At 38.6% G+C, this 22189-nt stretch overlaps 1 long non-coding RNA gene across 5 annotated transcripts in view; it reads right to left on the reverse strand.

The window, feature by feature from the left end:
* Window positions 1-22189, reverse strand: part of LOC142599929 (uncharacterized) — a 32993-nt gene that overhangs the window by 7604 nt on the left and 3200 nt on the right. Inside the window, exons 4-6 of one of the 5 annotated variants that reach the window (XR_012833422.1) lie at window positions 18385-18464; window positions 16423-16585; window positions 10665-10811 (exon numbers count right to left, since the gene is read on the reverse strand). This is a non-coding gene — a long non-coding RNA (uncharacterized LOC142599929). Of the gene's footprint in view, window positions 1-10664; window positions 10812-16418; window positions 16586-18384; window positions 18465-22189 lie in introns of those variants that run through there. The other 4 variants (XR_012833425.1, XR_012833423.1, XR_012833421.1 and 1 more) reach the window with 4 other exon arrangements.

Below are 22189 nucleotides of genomic sequence, written 5' to 3' on the forward strand. Positions count from 1 at the left end.
AAGGTTTTCTTTATGCCCACCTGTCTGCATTAAGAACATTGTCTCTTGTTCCCCCACTGTGCATCTGAATAGAGAGGCTGACTCTGTCTTCCTGGTAATCTGTTCTTTGGTATTGTCAGGCTGCTGTTAGGTCTCCCCAAAGCCATCTCTGCTCCAGGCTGACCAAGCCCAGCTCCCACAGTGTCTCCTCATGGGGCAGGTGCTCCAGCCCCACTGTTTTGGTGGCCTCCCCTGAACACCTCAAAGTTCCTAGAACTGCACCAGAACTTCTCCAAAGTTCCCAGAAGTTGTTCCCAGAAGACTAAGATGATGTAGAAGCAGTGCCCTTACTGCTGAGGAAACTGAAAACAGCAGCCCAGAACTTCATCCACCAGTTCCCTCAGGCCCCATGGACTTGTGCACCTTCAGGTTCCTTAGATATTCTCGAACCTGATCTTCTACAGTGGGCGGTTCTTCATTGTCCCAGTCCCTGCCTTTGCCTTCTGTGACCTGGGCAGTGTGGCTTGAGCACTTGCTGGTGAAGACTGAGGCAAAAAAGTCATTGAATACCTCAGTTTACACTTGCTTATATTGAGTGTCAAAAAGGCCACATCCTAACACGTCATTTTCTCAGGCGCATGAGAAAATGAACATACATAGAGCAGTGACTGCTCAATTAATGTGAATGTATCCATAAAATTACTGTCCATCTAGAAATTTACCATTTTGAGAGGTTTGTTAGAATTTCTGTAGTTTTGTTGGATGAACAAATTAGAGTAGAATTATCAAATTAATTTACAGATTATCTTCCACTAGCTCATCATGTTCCTGCTTGTACAAATACACATTAGCCAGTAAGAATTTATGTAGAGCATACATGCTTATCTAAAATTTCCCACAACCTCTGCTAATCAGAGTCTACCTCCAAATGTCCAGTTTAAATAGGCAGATGACACTTGAACACCAAACTATTTTAAATTGACTAGGTGTTTTCCCCCAGAAAAACCCAAAACCAACCATAAAGGAATGTCCTTCCCTTTTTCGTTTTTTGATTTTGTGGTTGTTTGGGGTTGGTTTTCTTTTTTTCTTTCTTTTTTTTTTTCTTTTTTTTTGTACTTTTAAATCATACCAAAACTCTAGGATATTAATCAGAAATAAGGAAAAGGAATTGGCAGTTTCGAACGCTCTTGAAACCTGTATTTAACAGACTAACCTTAAGATCTTTTTTGCTTTATACAAGTAACATCACCCTTTGGTTTAATGCGTGCTGTTGATTCACAAAGCTAATTAGGACACTTCATATGTTTTATGACATCTATGTACAATTGCTGTAAAGCAAAGCACGTAAAATGTGCTTGCACATATGTACAATACTGAAAACTTGAAAAGAATGACAACAAAAATTATTGTATTATGAATTCTTCCTAGGGTCCTGCTTTAGTTTGATCATGGAAAAAAAATAGGATAACTAATTTCAGTGTTGCTCTGTGTACTTAAATGTACACAGAGGAATGTACAAGGAATGTTTTCCTTCCTTGCTGGCTGAAGATTGGTTTACTACACTGCTATTATTTTATATGTAATAAACAGCCAAGGTCAAGGTAATGGAAGTAGGTGTGTAGATGTTATTGTCCTGTGAAAACATAAAGGAGACAACTACCAACAGAGGCCTAAGTTGATTATATCTTGACACTTTATACAGATAATAATTAAAAATTAATACTATCTTGCAAATCAATAGCACTTTTCCCCACAAACTCTTGCAATTGATAAATATACATTTCCCCTACCTGCAGTCCTCTTTGGGCTGGTATTTTTTGCATTCTGGAATGAGTGAACAAAAGCGATATAACTATACCTAGCTTACAAAAAATAGTCAATATATGAGCTAGTCATAGATTCAAAGATTCAAAGAGATCCCCAGTCTGCTTTTGACAATTAACCAAGCTTTCTTCAATACTGCTATGGTTTAGTGAGGAATGTCCCCGTTGTTTTTAAAATGTTAGCTCTATTGCTGAACGAGGAAATACAAGTTTATGAAAATGCTACAGTATTTTATAATCTGTTGTTTCAGAGCCAGAACAAGTTAGCAAACACTATTCTTAAAGCCATGTTGACATTATCAATGTTGTTAGTGCATAGACAAGCCCACAAATGCAACAAAGCCAGCTTGGCCAGTGCTTCAGCTCACTCCTCTGCCAAGCGGAAAAGTACACAAGCTGTAGAGACCAAACATTGAATTCAGGCTTCTGAGCAGAGAGCAGAGTGCTGCTGGCCATGGGGAAGTGTGAGTGTAGAGTTTGCATTTATCTTTACTCTGGGTGTTGTTTTGGAATTCCCTCACCCTCAGAAAAATGACAGCATCAGCTAGGCAAAAGATACCACCTGGATGGTACCAAGTGTAAACAATGGGTTTATAGCAATGGGTGTTGCAAGATGCATGTTACCACTGATCTGCGGACAAGGAGGATATCAGAAAGCAGGAAAAGACTTCTTATAATAGCATTTGTTTCTGTAAGAAGTGATCCGATTTTTTTGTGCTGTGTATGTGGTAACATTTGACATCTTTTCCTCCATTCCCGGTGGGTGCCAGGCACCAGGCCACGCTTAGCTCGCATTGCTCCAGTGTATGTGCAAGACAGTCGCATTCCTCTTAGTAGCCAACAGTAGGGATGTCCTTTATGTGGCACTTCTTTTAATATTATTGATAAAACAACACATACGTTCAGCCTAGATATAAGGAAGACATTTTTTTACTATGAGGGTAGTGAGGCACTGCAACAGGTTGCCCAGGGAAGATGTAGATGCCCCCTCCCTGGAAACATTCAAGGTCAGGTTGGATGGGGTTTTGGGCAACCTGATCTAAGTGAAAGATGCCCCCGCTCATTGCAGTGGGGTTGGGCTAGATGACCTTTAAAGGTCCCTTCCAACCCAAACCATTCCATGATTCTATGACTGTTAACAAGCAACACCCATGTTATCACCATCTGCTTCTCTAACAACACTGGTTGGAATAATATGAGATCGCAGCTGTGAAATGGACAAAATAGTGAAATGTGAGCAGTGTGCATAACTCTCATGTGTATATGCAGAGACAACCCCGAAAGGGCATATGCCAAGGGCTGACCTGAAAGGAAAGAGATATACAGAAGAGGCAGATAGCAACATACCTACCAATATTTAAGAGAATCCAGAGCCCAGTCAGATTTGTGATCCACCTTTTCTCTTCGCACACACTTTCCTTGTCATTTCTTGCTCAGAATACCTGAGGTTTTGGAAATCCCTATGAGTGCCTGAAAAATTCCACTAAATCCAAAGGCAGTCACAGGGATAGCTGCTCATTGCCGCTGCAAAAGGGCCAGCTGGCTGGCTTGGAAAAGCACCAGCCAGAAGATCAGGTAAAAGATAAAGAAGGAAAGCAAAAAAAAGACTTTTTCAGGAGAAGGTAGCAGCAGGTAAAAAATTATAGCAACCTCAACAAACTTGCCTACAGCAGGAGTTTCCTGGTTTTGACAGGTACTACCATTAGTGGCAAAAAGCTGCTTGCAAACCTCTCCTGTATTTTCCTTTCTACAAAATTCAGTCACAATTTTCACATTTTCCAAATATGAAATGTCAGTTTATGAAAACTAATATGTAAAAGTGCTAATTATTACTGTTCTTTATGGGAGCAGTATTTTTATTGGAGCAATTAATGAGGAGGGAAAAACTTTTTTCTAAGATCACAGGAAGACTGAACAGTGAAACAAAGAATGAGTAACAAGAAATAAAATACAATTGTTTGTCCACAAGAGATGGCAGATGGCACAGGACTTACGTCACTGGAAAACAATACACAAAATAACAAATACACTGTATGAAGTAAGAAAGTAAGTAATATGAGGAAGTCCTTCTCAATTTCAAAGAGATACCTAATGACAAATTTGTCTAAAATGAGGCCTAATCATTTACAAGCACAGAGAATTTGGTCCCTCTCAGGATCAGATCCCCCACTCAGGCCTGTCGTGGTTTTACCCCAGCCAGCAGCTCAGCCCCACGCAGCCGTTCGCCCACTTCCCCCCGGGGGGATGGGGGAGAGAATCGGAAGAGTGAAAGTGAGAAAACTCGTGGGTTGAGATAAAGACAGTTTAATAGGTAAAGCAAAAGCCATGCACACAAGCAAAGCAAGACAAGGAATTCATTCCCCACTTCCCATGGGCAGGTAGGTGTTCAGCCATCTCCAGGAAAGCAGGGCTCCATCATGTGTAACGGTGACTTGGGAAGACAAACGCTATCACTCCAAATATCCTCACCTTCCTTCTTCTTCCCCCAGTTATATGCTAAGCATGATGTCATATGGTATGGAATATCCCTTTGGTCAGTTGGGGTCAGCTGTCCCGGCTGTGTCCCCTCCCAACTCCTTGTGCACCCCTAGCCTACTCGCTGGTGGGGTGGGGTGAGAAGCAGAAAAGGCCTTGGCTCTGTGTAAGTGCTGCTCAGCAACAACAAAAACATCCCTGTGTCATCAACACTGTTTTCAGCACAACAACATAGCCCCACAGCAGCTACTATGAAGAAAATTAACTCTATCCCAGCCAAAACCAGCACAAGGCCAACACTGGAAAGAAAAGAAAACAAGTACAAGACACCCCAACAGCTCAAGTCGGGATATTAAGGCAACTGTTAAATAAATAAATAAGCAAATACAGTGGGGATTATGGAGGCAGTGTGATATGGGGACGTTCACAAAAGGGGGATGTTGCAAAGCAGTATGTAATGATGGAGTCTGTACATGGACTTAATGCATTTGTAGATGTTTGGGCTTTTAGTATGCTTTTGGGGACCCTTTCAGATATAAGCACTACTTACATTTGGAAATATATTCTGATGCTATTAAATATTTTGATCATATGGGTCTGAGCAGAGCATCAGAATGATACTGATGTTCTGGCAGACACAGAGATGAAGGCATGACCTGGTTAATAGCAATCAGATTGTTTTGTTTCGTTCTGCTTCTCAAAATGCAGTGAAAATATAAGCAACTCGGAGTGATTGGTGCAAAAATAGTAAAGTGGGGATGGGTGATTTGATTTCTGTATGTGCAACGCTCCATTAAGAAAACAGAATGCTTCATTGTGTGTGTATTGCCTACCCCGCTTCCAAAGCAGTCAGCATTGCTCTTACTCGCAAATATGTACCTTGCAAATATTTATAACTTCATTTCCTACCTAGCTGCCCTATTCAATCGCTCAGTTAGTGTTATCAGATCCAAAGAGTTTGGCAGACTAAGTTGCCATCAAGAAACAGTGAAAACAGCAATTCTAATACAGCAGCTGAAAACACACCATTATCTTTGGACCTAAAATGTACCTCACACATTTTGGTCAATAAAGGTTCCCCAGAAAAGTCCAGTCTCCAAAATCACAAAATACAGCCTGCCAACCTCTCCAAATCATAAACTTAAACATATTTAAACATTTATTTCCCCTCATATATGAATAAGACAAGGGCATGTTGTCTTTCTGGCTGGTGACAATGAACAAGGGCACCTACCCAAGCTGTGTGGCTATGTTCATACTGGTTATGGAGATTTCACTACAGCTTGTGCAGGTGTAATCAAAACACCACAACCTATCCAGCTTGTGCCAATAATAATGAAGATGAGAGTGACAGCTGCCAAGACGGCCAAGGTTAGTTACCAGGTGTTGTTGAGTACGTTAGATCTTTACTACAATGTTTGTATGTTGTTTACTCTCAAGAGAACTAGATGAAGCCTGTTTTTTTAACAGTGCAACACTAATTGCTGGGTGGACTCACACACAGCCTGCCAGTGGTCTGAGGGGTTAAAACATAGGAGCAGATAGTCCAGAGCTTTCCCAGTTAATGCTACTGACACCCAGGAGAGAGAGATGTCTGCATGTCCTGAAACCCTAAGTCCTCCTCCCTTGGCTCTGATAGTCTCCCATCTTTTCTCCTCAATTACTAAAACTCCATTGCCTGTGTGGGGCCAGGTAAGTCCTGGGAGGGTTTATGGCCTTGGGCTTCACGCTGATGGACCTGGTGGTACTCCTGCAGAACCAGGCTGCTCCAGGAGGCAGAGAATTGCATTCACTTGGTATCGCACCTCTGCCCTTGCCCATGGATAACAAATGAGCTGAACATCCCATCCTTAGAAGATCTGATGGATGGCTGTAAAGCGTTTTACAGTAGCTCACAGCACATTGCACAATATGAAAAGACTAATGACATATTTAAAAATTAAGAAAGTAAAAGCTTAAGATCAACTTTAAATAACAAACCTGAATCAATATAAAGAAATAACAAAGCAGGGAGATATTATTTTGATCATAAAGAGTGTGTCTTTGGCATACTTTAATCTTACTTTATGACTAATGAGAAATGAGGGCAAGAACAAACATAATTGTTTCGTCACAGAGCCGTCTTTTTAAGATTTGAGCCCATGTAATAAGAGACCTACTAACCAGGATCATGCCACTTAACAGATGAGAGGATGTGAGTCACATGAGACTTATGGAAAAGATACTGAAAGCAGAAGATCCTTAATTTGGCCAGATGTACAAATGGAAAAAAATAATAACTTTTAATGACTCCCAACCCACCTTTTTCAGATTCAAAACTGGAAAACTTGACTGGCTCATTTTACCCTCCAGTGTTCAAAACACCTACATATTCTCTTAATTACACACATACAGACAGACTGCAAACCCAGCTACCCAGCTATGGGTAGCATTTGTTGAACTGATGACTTCCACAGCTTCTGCTGTGAGCATAATTTTGTTTGTTGGTTTTATTATTTTTGCCTACAGTCTAACCAGGTTATTGTTCCGGTGGCTAACAGAATGAAGGAAATAGCAGATTGCAAAAGCATTTCATCTCTAAGCTTCGGAAAGTCTTACCGTTCACAAGATCAGTATCTAACCGAGGAATTTTGGAAGACGATGTGCATTAGCTGATATTGCATGTTCTGGAATCTTGAAGAGCAGACAGAATTTGGCACATTAATTTAGAGTATATTTTGTGAAAATCTCTAGCAATAAAAGATCTTTTTGACTACACGTGAGCTGAGGCACAGACAGTAGTTCTCAGAACTAAGCTGTCTTATGGACATGACTGAAGTGAAGCAGTTTGCATAAAACTTAATACTTCCCTTTTCTCTACTGTCAGTATTTAAGTCCTTACAGATAGCTCAAGATTTTATACAGGGGAAAACTCATCCTGTTCGTTAATATGTCTACTGATCTTCTATATGTGCAGTCTCAGACAGTGAAAAAACATTTTTTTCTGGTGGCTTCTGTCATGCGCTCTTGCAAGCTAAAGGAATCACTGTTCTCTAACGCACAATTTCACCTAGAGAAGTGTGCAACAGCAAAAACAGGTCATCTGAAGCAAAAGAAGAAAAAAATTCCAAGTATTTCCTTTGGCAAAAGAAGGGAAAGGAGAACTAAACTGCCTGGTAAGTCACTAAAGACTCTTTAATATAAGTATTAAAAATTAAACGATGTATAAAATATTTCTTCACTTTGGGAAGTAACTTATAAAAATCAAATGAAAAAGGCAATAATCATTATCAATGTCAGGGAATGTATTTCTGAAAAAGTCTTATTATTTAGTAATACTATTAAATCCTTTGCCCAATCATCTATTTCTCAATGTAATATCCCAATCAAATATTTAAGAGACCTTTTTAATGGATGTTTTTTGGAATTGTTTTTAAATGTACTTGTCTATAAATTTACTTTTCAAAAAGTAAAATGATAATGAAATATTACTATGAGGAAGAACATCCAGTATGATTTATAGTCATAAATAATTCTGCAAACTCCAAGGTTCATCAATCAGACTTGTTGTTAATTAATTTGGTGGCTCAGTTCTTCCCAGGAGCTTAAATACAGAATTTTAATTTCTTATTTTTCCAGTGCTTTTCCATTCTGGAAAAGGGAAGAGGTTTGAACTTTTCTCCCAGTCCACGTCAAAGGTTGGTAATCCTTTTATCATTCAACAAGGTAGTAGAAAATAGCCACACTAATATTATCACTAGACCTAATTCTCCCAGAACAAGGATCTTCAACATCTGGATAGCTCACAGATTCTGAACAATACAGAGTGAAACCAGACCATTGGGTTTCACCTGAAAAACCAGACACAGCCAGCAGAATTTAACTAAGGACCATTCATTTAGAAAGAACAGGATCTTACTGGATATGCATTGATAGATCTCTTTTCTTTTGACATCTTGAGTTCTAACTTCCCTCTCCTTTGTGCTCCTCTGTTAGATACACCTCTACCCTTACATTTTGTTTCTGAACAGAAAATAGAAAATTGCTTTTTCTAGCAAGCCGTATACAATAGGTATTGTTGAAAATTGATTTCTAATTCAATTTTTTACTTGGAGATGTTTTTAGAATCAAAAGAAACACTCAGTATTTCTTACTTTTTCAAGGATGAGAGAATCAAAGGAGCAGTCAAAAATGCCTATGGTCACCAGCTAGCTTCAGAGACAAAAAATCAAGTAATAATTTAGCACCTACGAATGTATCTAAATGCTGTGGCACATTTTGGAGAGATACCTAGGTGAGAATCATTGAGTAGAGATTCAATGAAGGATGCACTAGGCTAATTCAGGAGAGAAAGAATAACAAATAATAAGGCTGGACCAGCAGATGCTAATGTGAAAATATCAAGAATAGATTTCTACATTGAAACTCTGTCCCGTTATTAAACATAAGCACCCTAATAAAACTTTGACGTGAAATAAATTTTCTGGAGTTATTTTCTGTCTTCTCACAATTTCCTTAAGTCCCAAAATCACTAGGAAGTGCAGGCATGACTTTAGTCACAAAGGGCTGTTAGTGCTGACTTAGACCTGGCAGTTCTGGCACTTGTACTCATGTTTGGTCCCTGCACTGTATCTAAATGGCAGGGCAGATGTGTGCCATGGGATGCCTCCCAGCCCTAGTTTCTGAATCATACTGTCACTGCCTCTCTGCCCGCATTCCTCTTTCTTTTCAATAGAAAAAAGGTCAGTCATGGAACTGGTCTCATCCTGACATGAACTCAGGATGTCTCTAGGGTGCACAGAAGAACCTGGAAGGTTATTCTGGACGTCACAGGTTAGGTGTGTCTTGGCTGATCAGCTGGTTAACCTCTCACGATAGCCTGACCCGTCTCCCTCTGTCTGATAACTTCGGTGCTATGCTCTCTATGCTGTGGACTTGACACAGAAATCCTTCAGGTGAAAGAACAGACATCTGATGGCATTAGACTCATTTTACATGGTGAAGAGCAAGAAAGTCTCCATCATAGTGATACTGTGGCCATTACTTTTGCAATGTATCGCAATTCTACTTATCCTAGAATATGTATCTGTATATGTAGCCTAAATATATGTATTATATGCTCATCTATATCAACTGTGTAAATATGGTATAGATAAACACATTAGAATCTCTTTAAATAAATACAAGCTTTCATTTATGTCCATTCAAGTGTATCTAGTGGCCATCCCCACCTGTTAGGTGCCAGCTCCAGCACAGAATCATAGAATCGTAGAATAACTTAGGCTGGAAAGCACATCTGGAGGTCACCTAATCCAAGCCCCTCAACTTGTCCAGTTGAGTTTTGAATGCCTCCAAGGATGGAGATCCTACAACCTCTCAGAGCAAACTCTTCTGGTATTTAAAAAAAAAGACTAACTGGAATTTCCCATGTACTACTTCGTGTCTGCAGCCTCTCTTCCTATTGCTGTGCACCTCCAAGAAGAGTGTGACTGTCTTCTTGATATCCTCAGATCATGTAATTATAGACAGCAATAAGGTTTCCCCTTTGCCTTCTCTTTTCCAGGCTGAACAAACACAGCTTGGGCAGTTTCTTCTTGTATGTTCTGTGCTCCAGCCCCCTGATCGGTTTGGTGGCCTCCACTGGACTCATTCCAGCACATCCATGTCTTACTTGTACTGGGGAGTCCAGAACTGGACACAGCACCGCAGATGTGTCTCACCAGGGCAGGGGGAAGGATCACGTCCCTGTGCCTGCTTGCTGCACTCATACAGCCCAAGATGATGTTGGCCTTTGCTTCAAAGGCACACTGCTGGCTCCTGTTCAATTTGTGGTTCAGCAGGACCCAGGTCCTTTTTGCAGAGCTCCTTCCCAGACAGCCCCCAGGCTGACTTGTTGCCTGGGGTTATTCCATCCATGCAATGCTGCATCTCACAAGGTCAGATTTCTTTCCAGACCTCTCTCATATTTTCCTGTCAATTAGGGGACCATTTCATGAGCACACCTTGATCTGATTCTGGCTGGACTGCTTGTGTGTATCTGTGAGAATATGCTCTTTTAATTTTCTGTTCACCCTGAAATGAAAGATTCAGCAAAATACAAACCCTTAAGGCAGGACATCCTTATCATATCTTCCATGAAGAAAATTCACATTTTTTTAATGAGGTAGCCTTGGTTTTGGTTTTAATTAATCAGTGCATCTTCCTGTTTTTTCATCAAATATTTATCCCAGCCTAGGTGAAATGAAGTTATACATGAGTTCTGAGGGGGCATTCATCCTCATATGAAGAGAGCAAAGACATATAGAAAATTCTCCAAATTGTTCAGGACACTTGAAAAAAAAAAACAAAAAAACCCCAAAGAGAACACATTTTTACTTATTATTTCACCAAATAGATTTTACTTAATGAATATTCCTGGTTCTGTGATTTGTGGAGGTGTTTCCTGGAGCTCAGTCTACATCCTCAGCTCCCAGTATGCTTTTGTAAGATTCCAGACCTGCTGCCAGTTTGGACAGATCTCCTTTTTCTTTTTTTTCCTTCTCTTTTTTTTTTCTCCTGATCAATAAAACATATAGTACTCTTTAAGAGAGTAAACCACCCAGACAGTCACTGAAAAAGGAAGAAACATAATTTGCATTACAGTACATGTATTTTTTCAACATATATTGTGATCCCTGCCACATCATCATTGGTTGATGAGTTATGTTTCCAGAACCAGCAGGCTGCTTTTCCACATCTCAGAGTGGGTGAGACGTATCAAAGGCTTTACACCATGAAACGTTTAAAACACAAAGGAAACTACGGCCTCCAACAAAGGTTTGGGTGGTTTTGTTCAGATCAACCTCTGAGACAATCATCTTTGATGAAAAAGTGCAGTTTCTAGTCAGCTTAATTTATTGTCTTTTTATAATAATATCAGTCTAAGAAAAACCTATTGTCACTTCGCAATTGACAAACTGTCACAAATTCAAAACTCAGACCATGGTCTATGCTGAACCATCACTAGACTGAAAGGAAAACAAGGGAAAACTTCCAAGTTTGCTCTCTTTGCTACATATCCTTACTGTTATGATAGCCTAAATAACCTCTTCATTACTTGCTCCTCGTCCTCATGATTCTTGCATTCTTGATTGTACGGGGCCTGAGAGTGATAAATACATAAGAAACAACTGTGAGCTTTAATTCACATTTTTCATTTTCTCCTTAAAAATGACTTTTGATTCTTCTGTCCATCTCCTTCCTGCACAATGCACATATCTACTGAGTCACTATGTCACATCTTTAATATCAGTCACCATTTCAAAAAAAACAACAACTGCTGCTTTTGCACAGGTCAGGACAGCAGCTCTAGTGCTGTGACCTGGTTCTTATTTGGGTGATTGCATTCTGTACTATTTGAAAGCTTTTTAATGTTCTGGTGAAATGGAACATTCTTCATATTCTTTCTGAACAACTGCTAACTCTTTGGAACATTTACTGACTGAGGTTTATACCGGAGATAGAAACCTTTTCTGAAGAGCAAAGTCCTGCATTAGTAACAACGAGCACGTTAAATGCCTCTGCAAGAGGCATCTAAATATAAGACAGTATCATTTGCTGTTTTAAGACTGATTTTGCATTTATGCTTTGTTTACTCAAAAACTGCTTTTGCTTTGATTTTATAATGATGCCCAGAGCAAGAGCTGTGGCTCCAAATCAGATTTCCTTTTTGATCAGACATGGTGGCTTTGGTCATGTTCATTTTCCCCTTATGCTTGTAAAATGAATATAACTAGAAACATGGTAATTAAAGTGTTTTGTAAACAACATAATATATTACCCTGGAAATTGCAGTACTTCATTTTCCAGAATATAGATGACTTTTAGATAACTGTCATACCAAACGCATCAGCTTCTCATCATGTTTTTTATTTTCCATCTGTTGTGATAGAGCACTTTCACACAAATATACTGTTGACCACTTTTCATCACTTAAAAATCTGGACTGAACATTGTGTTTTGAAAGACCAGAGAAAGAGAAGTGAGCTCAGAAAGCAAACATACTGAAAATGTAATTGGGCAAATGTAACTCATGACAGAATGGTCATGCAACGTACTTGATCTAGGGTTAAAGACTAAAGGAAAAGATGCCATTTACTGACAAGAAAAATGTGCAACTCTAAGAACACATATGAAGTCAAATAGGAAAAGCTTGGTTTATTTTTTTTAACCTTAAATGTACCTTGTTTTGCTTGTAGATTTTAAGGTACCCAACTGGCGTATATTGCTCATGTTCTGAATTTTGGATTTGGAACTAGGAGGAAAATTTTCTCCTAGCTCAGAGAAGAATGATACAGTTTGGACATCATTGGGTAGAGTCAGGATAGTAGTAACATTCCTTAAATCCAAAGTAATAATTTGGTGGGGTTAATACATTTCTAGAAAATGTTATATAAAATTATATATAATAGACATGTTTATAGAATTTATAAAAAATTTATAAAATTTAAGAATATTTTTATATTAAAACGATTCATCCCCCTCCACTTTTTTCTGGTGACTTCCCACAGCTCAGAACAAGTGTCATAGTCATTTATCGATTTGTCTTCTATTAGGAATTGAGTTTACATCCTATATCAGACAGATTTTATATCCAATCTGTTTATTCAGATTTGTATGCTAATGTTAGCAGATTTTTGGTGACCTATTTATTGGAAATGTTGCAGAAATCTAGGAGTTGTGGCTTAATGTGAGTTTTGTTGTGAATAAATGATGAAGAGGAGGACAGACAGACTATGACAACGCAAAGCCAGCCAGGCTTCTGCCTCTGCAGCAAAGGCTCCCACTGGTGCCCAAAATGTAACCATGGCATTGAAGTCACCGCAGGCCTCCTTTCCGTTCATCACGTCCTTCATCCCTCTTGCCACCCACTCCGGGGATACCTCTGATAACCTAGCTCCTACCTCATTAAGCTACTTTTCCATTACCAGTGATAATCTTTTTTTAATTTTATGGCAAACAGTACTACAGATAGCGCCTCACTATGCAATTTATATTTTTTTTTGTTACGCTGGCCTCTCAAAGTGAAAGTGTAGTTATTATTTTTTAGCCTAAGGCAGTAACAAGATGGCAGAAGAAGTCATGAGAAAATCACACCTTACAATACCCCTGTAAAGATGCTTTATGGCCAGAATTTCAAAACCAGCATATCTGGATTTTAGGGCAGAGTGATTAACAGTTGTAGCAGGCTTCTGGAGTTGTGATTAAAAAGAACGTCTTCTTCATATGTATCTATGGTTCTACAATAAACCACACCATCGTCTTAACATTCATCTTTTGCATTATATGAGATTAACTGAATCCCTTTTTCTGTGAGAGTTTTTCAGGACATTTCTTGTTCTGTTAAATACTTAACAGAGAACTGGGGGCTTTGATCAATGAGAGACGCCTCTAGGGATGAACACACCTCCAGCAACAACTAATAACAAGTAACGAGGCTATTTGCCACAGGAATATTTTAGCCAGAGTTTCTCATAATCAATGACTAGAAAGTCTGTGATCTTTACTATGAAAAAAATTTGCTGCTTTGGAATTAGTATAAAACACAAGGAACCAGGTCTTTTATGTCTTCCCATATCAAGTTAAGGGATTCATTTTCAAATTGTCATTTCAGGTGAACATAAAAATAGTTTGTGGAATTTGAAGGTTTCAGTCTGTAGTAAATAATGTTTTCTCAATCTGTTAAACAGCCCAGAATTTATACCAGTTCAGCTTAGACACCCTCCTCATCTTTTAGAAGATCCCATTTAATTCAAGTGGCGACCTCTTATTTTTCATATTCCATACAAGTTTCACTATTGATTTCATTTATAAAGGGCATGTAGTAATGTTAAATTTCAGTGATGAAATTTAATTTGCTCTGATTCCTTTAAGAAGGTGAGCAGTCATCATGTCTTAGGGGGATATCTTCCCTTCACTTTCTGTTGTTTAATACCCTACATCCAAATCAGTGCCTAGCAGGCTTGTGGCTTAACTCTGGTTTTTGGTTTTTTTTTTAATAGTGAGTAATAAATTAAAATCTGCTCAGTTTTAAATTGAGTATTTGTGTGACAAATCTCCACTTGTGGATTCCATCTTTTTGCTGTTTGCAATACAGGGTCATGCTCCCTTTCCCGAGAACTTGGAGTAACTTAGTCCTTTTTGATCAGCCAAATGTGAAACACTGGCTTTGTCTGACACCTTGAGAGCAGTTTACTACTAAGACAAGTATCCAGACCCAAAGGTACAAATGTGAGAGTCTTCTAGGCTTCTTGGGGAACAATGACATGGCACTTCTCATCCTTAAATGACATGCTTTACAGGAACTTTAGAACTGGGAGAATGAAAGAATATTGGTCCCTTGACAGCTTTTAAGTTGAATACATTCACTGGATCTAATGCAGCTGTCCTGATTTATGGCATTTGAGTATCTCATGCAAAATGTAGAGTCTAATATTTTGGTTCCATAATGCTTGGACACCTCAGAAACAATTGGCAATACTTTGAGTAGATTTTACTGTCATACATCATCTGGATAGAACTGCACCTTTCAAAAGGTGGAGGATTCAGCTCTGGGCCCCCCAACATAAGAAGGACATGGAGCTGTCGGAGCGAGTCCAGAGGAGGGCCATGAAGATGATCAGAGGACTGGAGCACCTCTCCTATGAAGACAGGCTGAGAGAGTTGGGGTTGTTCAGCCTGGAGAAGAGAAGGCTCCAGGGAGAACTTCTTGCAGCCTTCCAGTACCTGAAGGGACCTACAGGAAAGATGATGAGGGACTGTTTACAAGGGCATGGAGTGATAGGATGAGGGATAATGGCCTTAAGCTGAAGGAGGGTAGATTTAGTTTAGGTATTAGGAAGAAATTCTTCTCTGTGAGGGTGGTGAGGCACTGGAACAGATTCTCACAACACAGAAGTTGTGAATGCCCCCTCCCTGGAAGTGTTCAAAGCCAGGTTGGATGGGGCTTTGGGCAATCCGGTCTAGTGGAGGGTGTCCCTGCCCATGGCAGGGGGCTTGGAACTAGGTGATCTTTAAGGTCCCTTCCAACCCAAACCATTCTGTGATTCTGTGATTCTGCCTTGGTCTTTGCTTACTTTTAGCATTGCAGGGCACCTTCCTTCACATCTTAGCATTTCTACTGCAGAACTGCCTAACTCATGCACCCTTCATAGCTAATCCACATACACTGCACTCATTTTTTTACCATGCAGCTAAATTTTTCACACACATGTGCTTACCTGTCTTGTTCTCTATAAATTATGGAAAAACACTACCTTGTTGCACCATGGGATAATAATTTGGTTTTAATTTAATCAAGTAACTCAGCCATTTTCAACAGCACATTTCCACTCTGCTGTGCAGCAGTAATGCATGTCTCCTGTCTTCCTCCTTAGATTCCTCTTATACCACATGCGCAGTGATTAAGACTGAGGTGGGTTTAACTCTTAATAAACTAATGTAATTTCTGGAAATATTAATTGAAGACATAAACACTATTTTACCCAAAACTTAAAATTAGAAAATGGGCAAAATAAATCTTCCTCTTGATAACTGTTTTCCTCAAATGGCATGGTATAAATCAAAAGTTATTACTTAAAATTATTTTATCCAGATCTGTAAAGTCCAGCCAAAAATCACAGAATCACAGAATTACAGCATGGTAGGGATTGGAAGGTACTTCTGGAGATCATCTAGTCCAACCCCCCTGCTAAAGCAGAATCACTTAGAGCAGGTTGCACATGAACACGTCCAGGCAGATTTTCAGTATCTCCAGAGAAGGAGACTCCACAACCTCTCTGGGCAGCCTGTCCCAGTGCTTGGTCACCCTCACAGTAAAGAAGTTTCTCCTCATGTTCAGATAGAACTTCCTGTGTTCCAGTTTGTGCCCATTGCCCCTTGTCCTGTTGCTGGCCACCATTGAGAAGAGTCTGGCCCCTTCCTCTTGACATCCGCCCTTTAGATATTTATAAGCATTGATGAGATCCCCTCTCAGTCTTCTCTTCTCCAGACTAAACAGACCCAGCTCTCTCAGCCTTTCCTCATAGCAAAGATGCTCCAGTCCCCTCATCATCTTTCTAGCCCTCCGCTGGACTCTCTTGAAATGGGGAGCCCAGCATTGGACACAATATTCCAGATGTGGCCTCACCAGGGCAGAGTGGAGGGGGAGGAGAACCTCCCTTGACCTGCTGGCCACGCTCTTCTGAATGCACCCCAGGTACCATTGGCCTTCTTGGCCATGAGGGCACATTGCTGGCTCATGGAGAGCTTGTCAACACACAGCAGAGGGAAAGACAGGAGTTGTTTCAACACTGAAAAAAAATGAAGAACTATTTTGCTACAGTAATATATTTTATGATAACACAAAAAGACCAAAAGGATGTCTAGATGAAAGCTTGGTTGTAACATAGTTATATACCTGGCTGAAATTACAAAATTACTATCCACACACAAGAGATTGCATATTTTTTATAGGGTTTTTCTTTTTTAGGAAAATGGATTTTTCACAGGCATACCTGTTTTCAATGAGCAAATAATTCATGTATATGTAAGATGTTAGCTATTACGGAATAAGAATTCCTTATGTTCTATCTTAACAAATTTAAGTTCTCATACTAATGAGTAACTATATCACAATTTGATTTAGCTGCTCTTTAATTCAGTGTACTTTAACCAAGTAAACTGGTGAGAAATCAGCATCTGTTTGTGAAGGAGTCATGAAGGAAAACTGGATAATTTCTGATTTTCAAGAATTTAATGATGATGAATAATTCACTAAGACTTAGAGATTACATTCCGGGCTTAAATTTAAGATAACAATATATCCTAGAAAGCACAAATAAAAGCTAAATGGGGACTAGTGCTACAACAGAAAGCTTTAATAAGCATCATATTGAGATCTGATGTGTGCTAAGGAGAGTCTATATACATAGCAAGTATGACACATTCGATGCAGAGTCTGGAGCCTAACTCCTGTTGGTGATGTTCTCACAGCAGTTTTATTAATGCAGCTCATTCATTCAGGAGAAAGTAGCTTGGTCTGACCTTTAGGAAGACAGGATGACCAGCAAAAAACCCTAATTTTTTTAAACTAAGAAATTTTGATATAGGAACTGTTAAAGGTGAGTAGACATGGAAAATATTTATGCCATTTTAAAATTGACATATTTGTGTAGAATCTTTCTCTCAATTAGGAGATGGAGCAGGCTGACATCTAATGCAACAAAGTTTTACAGCAGAGGTGTAATATGGTATAACTTAATACACAGAGAATGCCTTGAAATATCTATTTGTGCTTCTCTTTCCTGGATTATATGGCAGTATATTTTTTTACTGCAAAACTGGATTTTGCAGAATGCTAGAATGATTTTTTAAGATTTATTCTACTACATTGATTATATAGATTATACCATGTCAAAGGGGCATATATATTTTGGAAAAGTAAAGTTATATTTTGGAAAAGTGAAGTTATGTTTTGGAAGCTTTGAGTAATTTTAATGCTGACCTCTAATCAGGAAATAAAATTATAAAGGATGCAATTAAAGGAAGTATCCAAGAACTTTCTGATTAAAGCAAAAGCAAAAGAATAAAAAAAAGGAAGATTTAGAGCTGAGGTGACATCAATGCAAAGCAGTGCCCTTTCTTGCTAGTAGTAGTATTATGCTTATCGACTTCACATGATTTTTCTAAAACAAAAGTTGAATGGAGCTTTTGGTTTTGATCCCTCTTTCGTCACCCAAGAGTAATCTAATTGAAGTCAGTTCATCCACAGAAATGTGAAAAAATATTGTGCCCACATCAGGCCACCCAGATCACTTAAATACCAGCTACGGCTGAAACAGGCAAATGTTGGCACTCAAGTCTCCATAAACACTTAGGCCATCCTACTCTGGAGTATAAACTAAGCCTGCCTGTGCCACTGTTTTGAGACAGAAAGTTTACTATTCCCTGCCTCCTGTTGCACAAACGCACCTGTGAGAAGCACACAGCTAGGTACAGGTACATCGGCCTTCTCGGCTTTCCTAGAGTACATCTGTGGAAAGCTGCAAGGTAGACAGAGCTGGACCCAGAACAACACATAGCGCAAGAGGTAAAGAGTAAATAAAATTACCTGCAACTGCAGAAGAATCAAAACTGTCTGGAAATTTGTTATAAAGCAGATGGAGATTTAATCAATGCTTTAGTCTTTACCTAGGACACAGATAAGAAACTCAGATTATTTTTACATGGTTGATATGACATCATTTATCCATTTCCAAATAATTTTGGTATAGCTAAATATGACGCAACTGACTAATGCTGTATTTCATATAAAAATGAATACATGCCTTTAACCCAAGATTATGAAAAGAAACTGAAAATTCAGAGGAGTTTGTGAATATTCTAAGGCTGAAGAGTCAACTTTGAGACTTCATGGGACAACCAAGTCCCACGTGGGAAATCAGACTGAGTAGAAAGAGGAAGAAAAATTTGGGAATATACTAAGTAGATGCAAATTAACCCTTGCTAAGACAATTTGGATTTACATAGGAAGGATGTCTCTTATGGAATTAAAGTTGGCAGCAAAAGCTACACAAAAGTAAAAGAAAATCATGCCTACTTCCACTTAGGGTGTGGCTCAACTCCAAGGTCAGCTCTACTTCATCTCACTTATCAACTCTTAAGTGTCATAGTTAGGTTCAACCCTTGTTTTATCTTTGTGTTGAACAGCATTTTCACATCAGTGTGGATCTCCAAATTTACTTGTAAATTTCCTGAGGTTCTATCCAGTTTTTATCTTCTTTTCTATGATTATTTAGGACTCAAAATTTAATCAGGATATTAGTTTTAATACTTCTGAAGAATTATTGACTACTACTTTCTGAATTTCAGAGATGCTAACATCTGTTTAGTATCACTCGTTGCAACTTCCTACTCTCCAGCCGGCAAACAAGACATGGTGCAATACATTGACTATCATGAATGTTGAACTGCTGGGAGTCATCTCATTCCACCTAGCAGCACTGGGTTCAATAGTCTGTATACAGCCACTTTACATATTTATATGAAATATGTATTTCATATATACAGATAATTGAATATCATTTTTTTTTATAAAGTAACCTTTATTTCTTTGTCCTGAGGCTAGACAATATAGCAACAAAGCCACTTTGAGGAAGATGGTGGGTTTGGGTAAAGGTCTCCTAGCTAGGCCTTGAGGGATGCATAGCGTGGGCCCTTTGACATCTTGAGGTGATGCATTTATTGAAGCCACAGGACAGAATATTTGAGAAATTTTTTGAGGATGTTGTCCAGCAAGCAATGATATTCTCTGCAGAGCATAAAACCAGAAAGCATCTCTCTTCTCCTCTTTTATTCTCACTTCTCATGCTCCTGCTTATTTTGTCAGCTACAAGCTTATTATGTTCTGCAGTTCAGTGAGCGTTAGCCAAAGTATAAACAGACAAAGAACAATAAAATAAAATATATGACTTCTGTCCCAGAAGCAGCTATCGCTTTCGTTAATATAACTCAGTACCCATCTACTTCCCCCCTTTGGACAATTTATAAAGATAAAAGTGTCTCAGAGCCCACTTCACCTCCTGTATCGATATTATCCCTGTGGCAACTTTAGACCTGAGAGCAAGAAATAATGTAATGTGCACTGTGATCGCCTTTTATAACTCTATTGCTTACTTTCTTTGCTGCATACCTTGCTGTTTGCAGATCCCTTTTGCATTTAAGTTTGTTCCAAGACACCCTTGTATTTAGTAATAATAAGCTAATAATTTTGATAGGTTTTTTTTTAATCTGATGGTTTAGCTTAAGCTAACAAAACACTTGATAACAGATGACAGAGATTAATTACTTTGTGGCATGTGCTTGCTTAGGGGAAAAGTAAGTATGCTTACAGTGCAGTTTCCAAAACTATGATTCCTATAATGTTTTTAATTACTGTAGTAGAACACTTTGATACTGTATTTTAAGGATTTAGGACTCTCTTCAGATCCCTTAAGTGTTGATCTCAGACACTGCACTGCCAAAAAAAATCATGGCTCTTAATCAGAGCGCTTCAGATCACAGCAGTCCTTTTTATCTTTAATATGAAGACATTAAGTGTCTCTGAAGAGCTCCAGAAGATGAACTCAACTGTCCCCACAGATATCTATGACTCTTACCTGACTACAGAAGCCTAATCACCTGGCCTAGATGGGAACATTTACCATCAGACCTCATCCCTAGTGTTAAGTGCTTTCATGACTTAGCCGGTACTTCAAAACTGTGACCTCTGAGAAATGCATATTTAATGTCTGCTGGCATCCTAATGTCAGTGAAATTTAGCATGCTAACTAGGAGTTAACTAGCATATTTAGAGAATAGGGATGCAACCACAGAAACTGTAACATACCAAGAATGTGCTGTTATTTGCATGACACTACTATTTTTTATCCTCTCCACTACATGCTGAAAACGTGGGGGAGTTTTGTAGGGTAGGAATTGCAAAATGCAGTTACAGAGGTCTAATTTTATTTAATTTTTTTTTCAAAAATGTTATTTCTGTGACAGAAGCAACAGCCTCTAAGCCTCTCCTTATGCAAGCTGCGTTTGTTTTTTTTTTTTTACCATGAGCTCATAAGCTTTTTGAAGCAGATAGTCTCTCTTCCTCTGTTTATAAAAAGTGAATCACATTTTTGGTTGTATCATATCCTAAACAATGATAGAACAAAATTGTCAGGCATTGATTGTGAAAAAATAAAATATTATTTTTAACTTCTAAGCTCTGTTCTCAAAGAGCCTGTGCAGAACAGTGTTGTGGTCACTATTAAGAAAGGTTTGTACTGTATGGATTAAGACATTAATTCAGGTTTTGTAGTGTAATCAATCTGTCCTTTCCCAGATTTATCCATTAAGTCACTAACTTTATGGCACTGTTTATATGGAGCGCTCTTGACACACAAATGGAACACCTTAGTCTAAGAAATGGAACTTAGATTTTGTCAACCTTCAGGCCATGCTTCAAGATTATTTTAAGAAAAGGTAGTCCTAGAAAAGCTTTATGATTTTGATATTTGTAGTGTTTGAGGCGGCTGTGCATTTGTCTTGTTTCTCACAATGCATTTTTTCTTTTTACTTAAACCAACATCATGAAAAATATTCTGAAGGATCTATCAAAAATTTTTACTGCTTAAAGAGTACAGCTGAATGTTTGAATGGTCAAACAAATGCTCATGAACTACTAAAAAATATAAATGCAAATCTACAGCATTACAATGAGAGTTCTCAGTAAAATTCTATTACTATTCCTGCTGACATTTTATACAGGAATTGTGCTGCAAAACAAGACAGCTGAGAACTATTAAGTGCAGCTTTTACCCATCCATAGATTTAGAACAGAGCAAGGAAATAGACACAAAAATACTTTGAGATCTCAAATGTAATATTTGCAAGTTCTGGTTGAATTTTTAAAAATGCAATGGTGTCAATCAAACCCTCCAATGTTTTACTGTTTGGTTCAAAATAGGTATATTCTGAAGTAAAAATCTATTCATACTGTTTGGGTTTCAATTTTTTTTTATTCAGTAGAAGCTTACTGAATATAAACAAATGTCATTTTTAGATCTGAAGATGTCAGTAAATGAAAATTAGGTGGGGAAATACCATAAGAAAACCTGTTTTTCTGTAATGGTGATTGCCACAACAACAAAATGAATAAATAACAACACTAGAATGTCAATAAATTTGATAGGGCATATTGTGAAATGCTCTTATTGAAAAACTTGTGATACCATAGCAATAGTACAGAAAGCATCCAAATGATGTGAGAAAATGTGACAGCAAAAGGAAATGAATGGATCACAGAATAGTTTGGGTTGGAAGGGACCTCAAAGATCATCTAGTTCCAACCCCCCTGCCATGGGCAGGGACACCCTCCACTA

The sequence above is a fragment of the Balearica regulorum genome, chromosome 1 (genome assembly GCF_011004875.1).
Source record: "Balearica regulorum gibbericeps isolate bBalReg1 chromosome 1, bBalReg1.pri, whole genome shotgun sequence".
NCBI lineage: Eukaryota > Metazoa > Chordata > Aves > Gruiformes > Gruidae > Balearica > Balearica regulorum.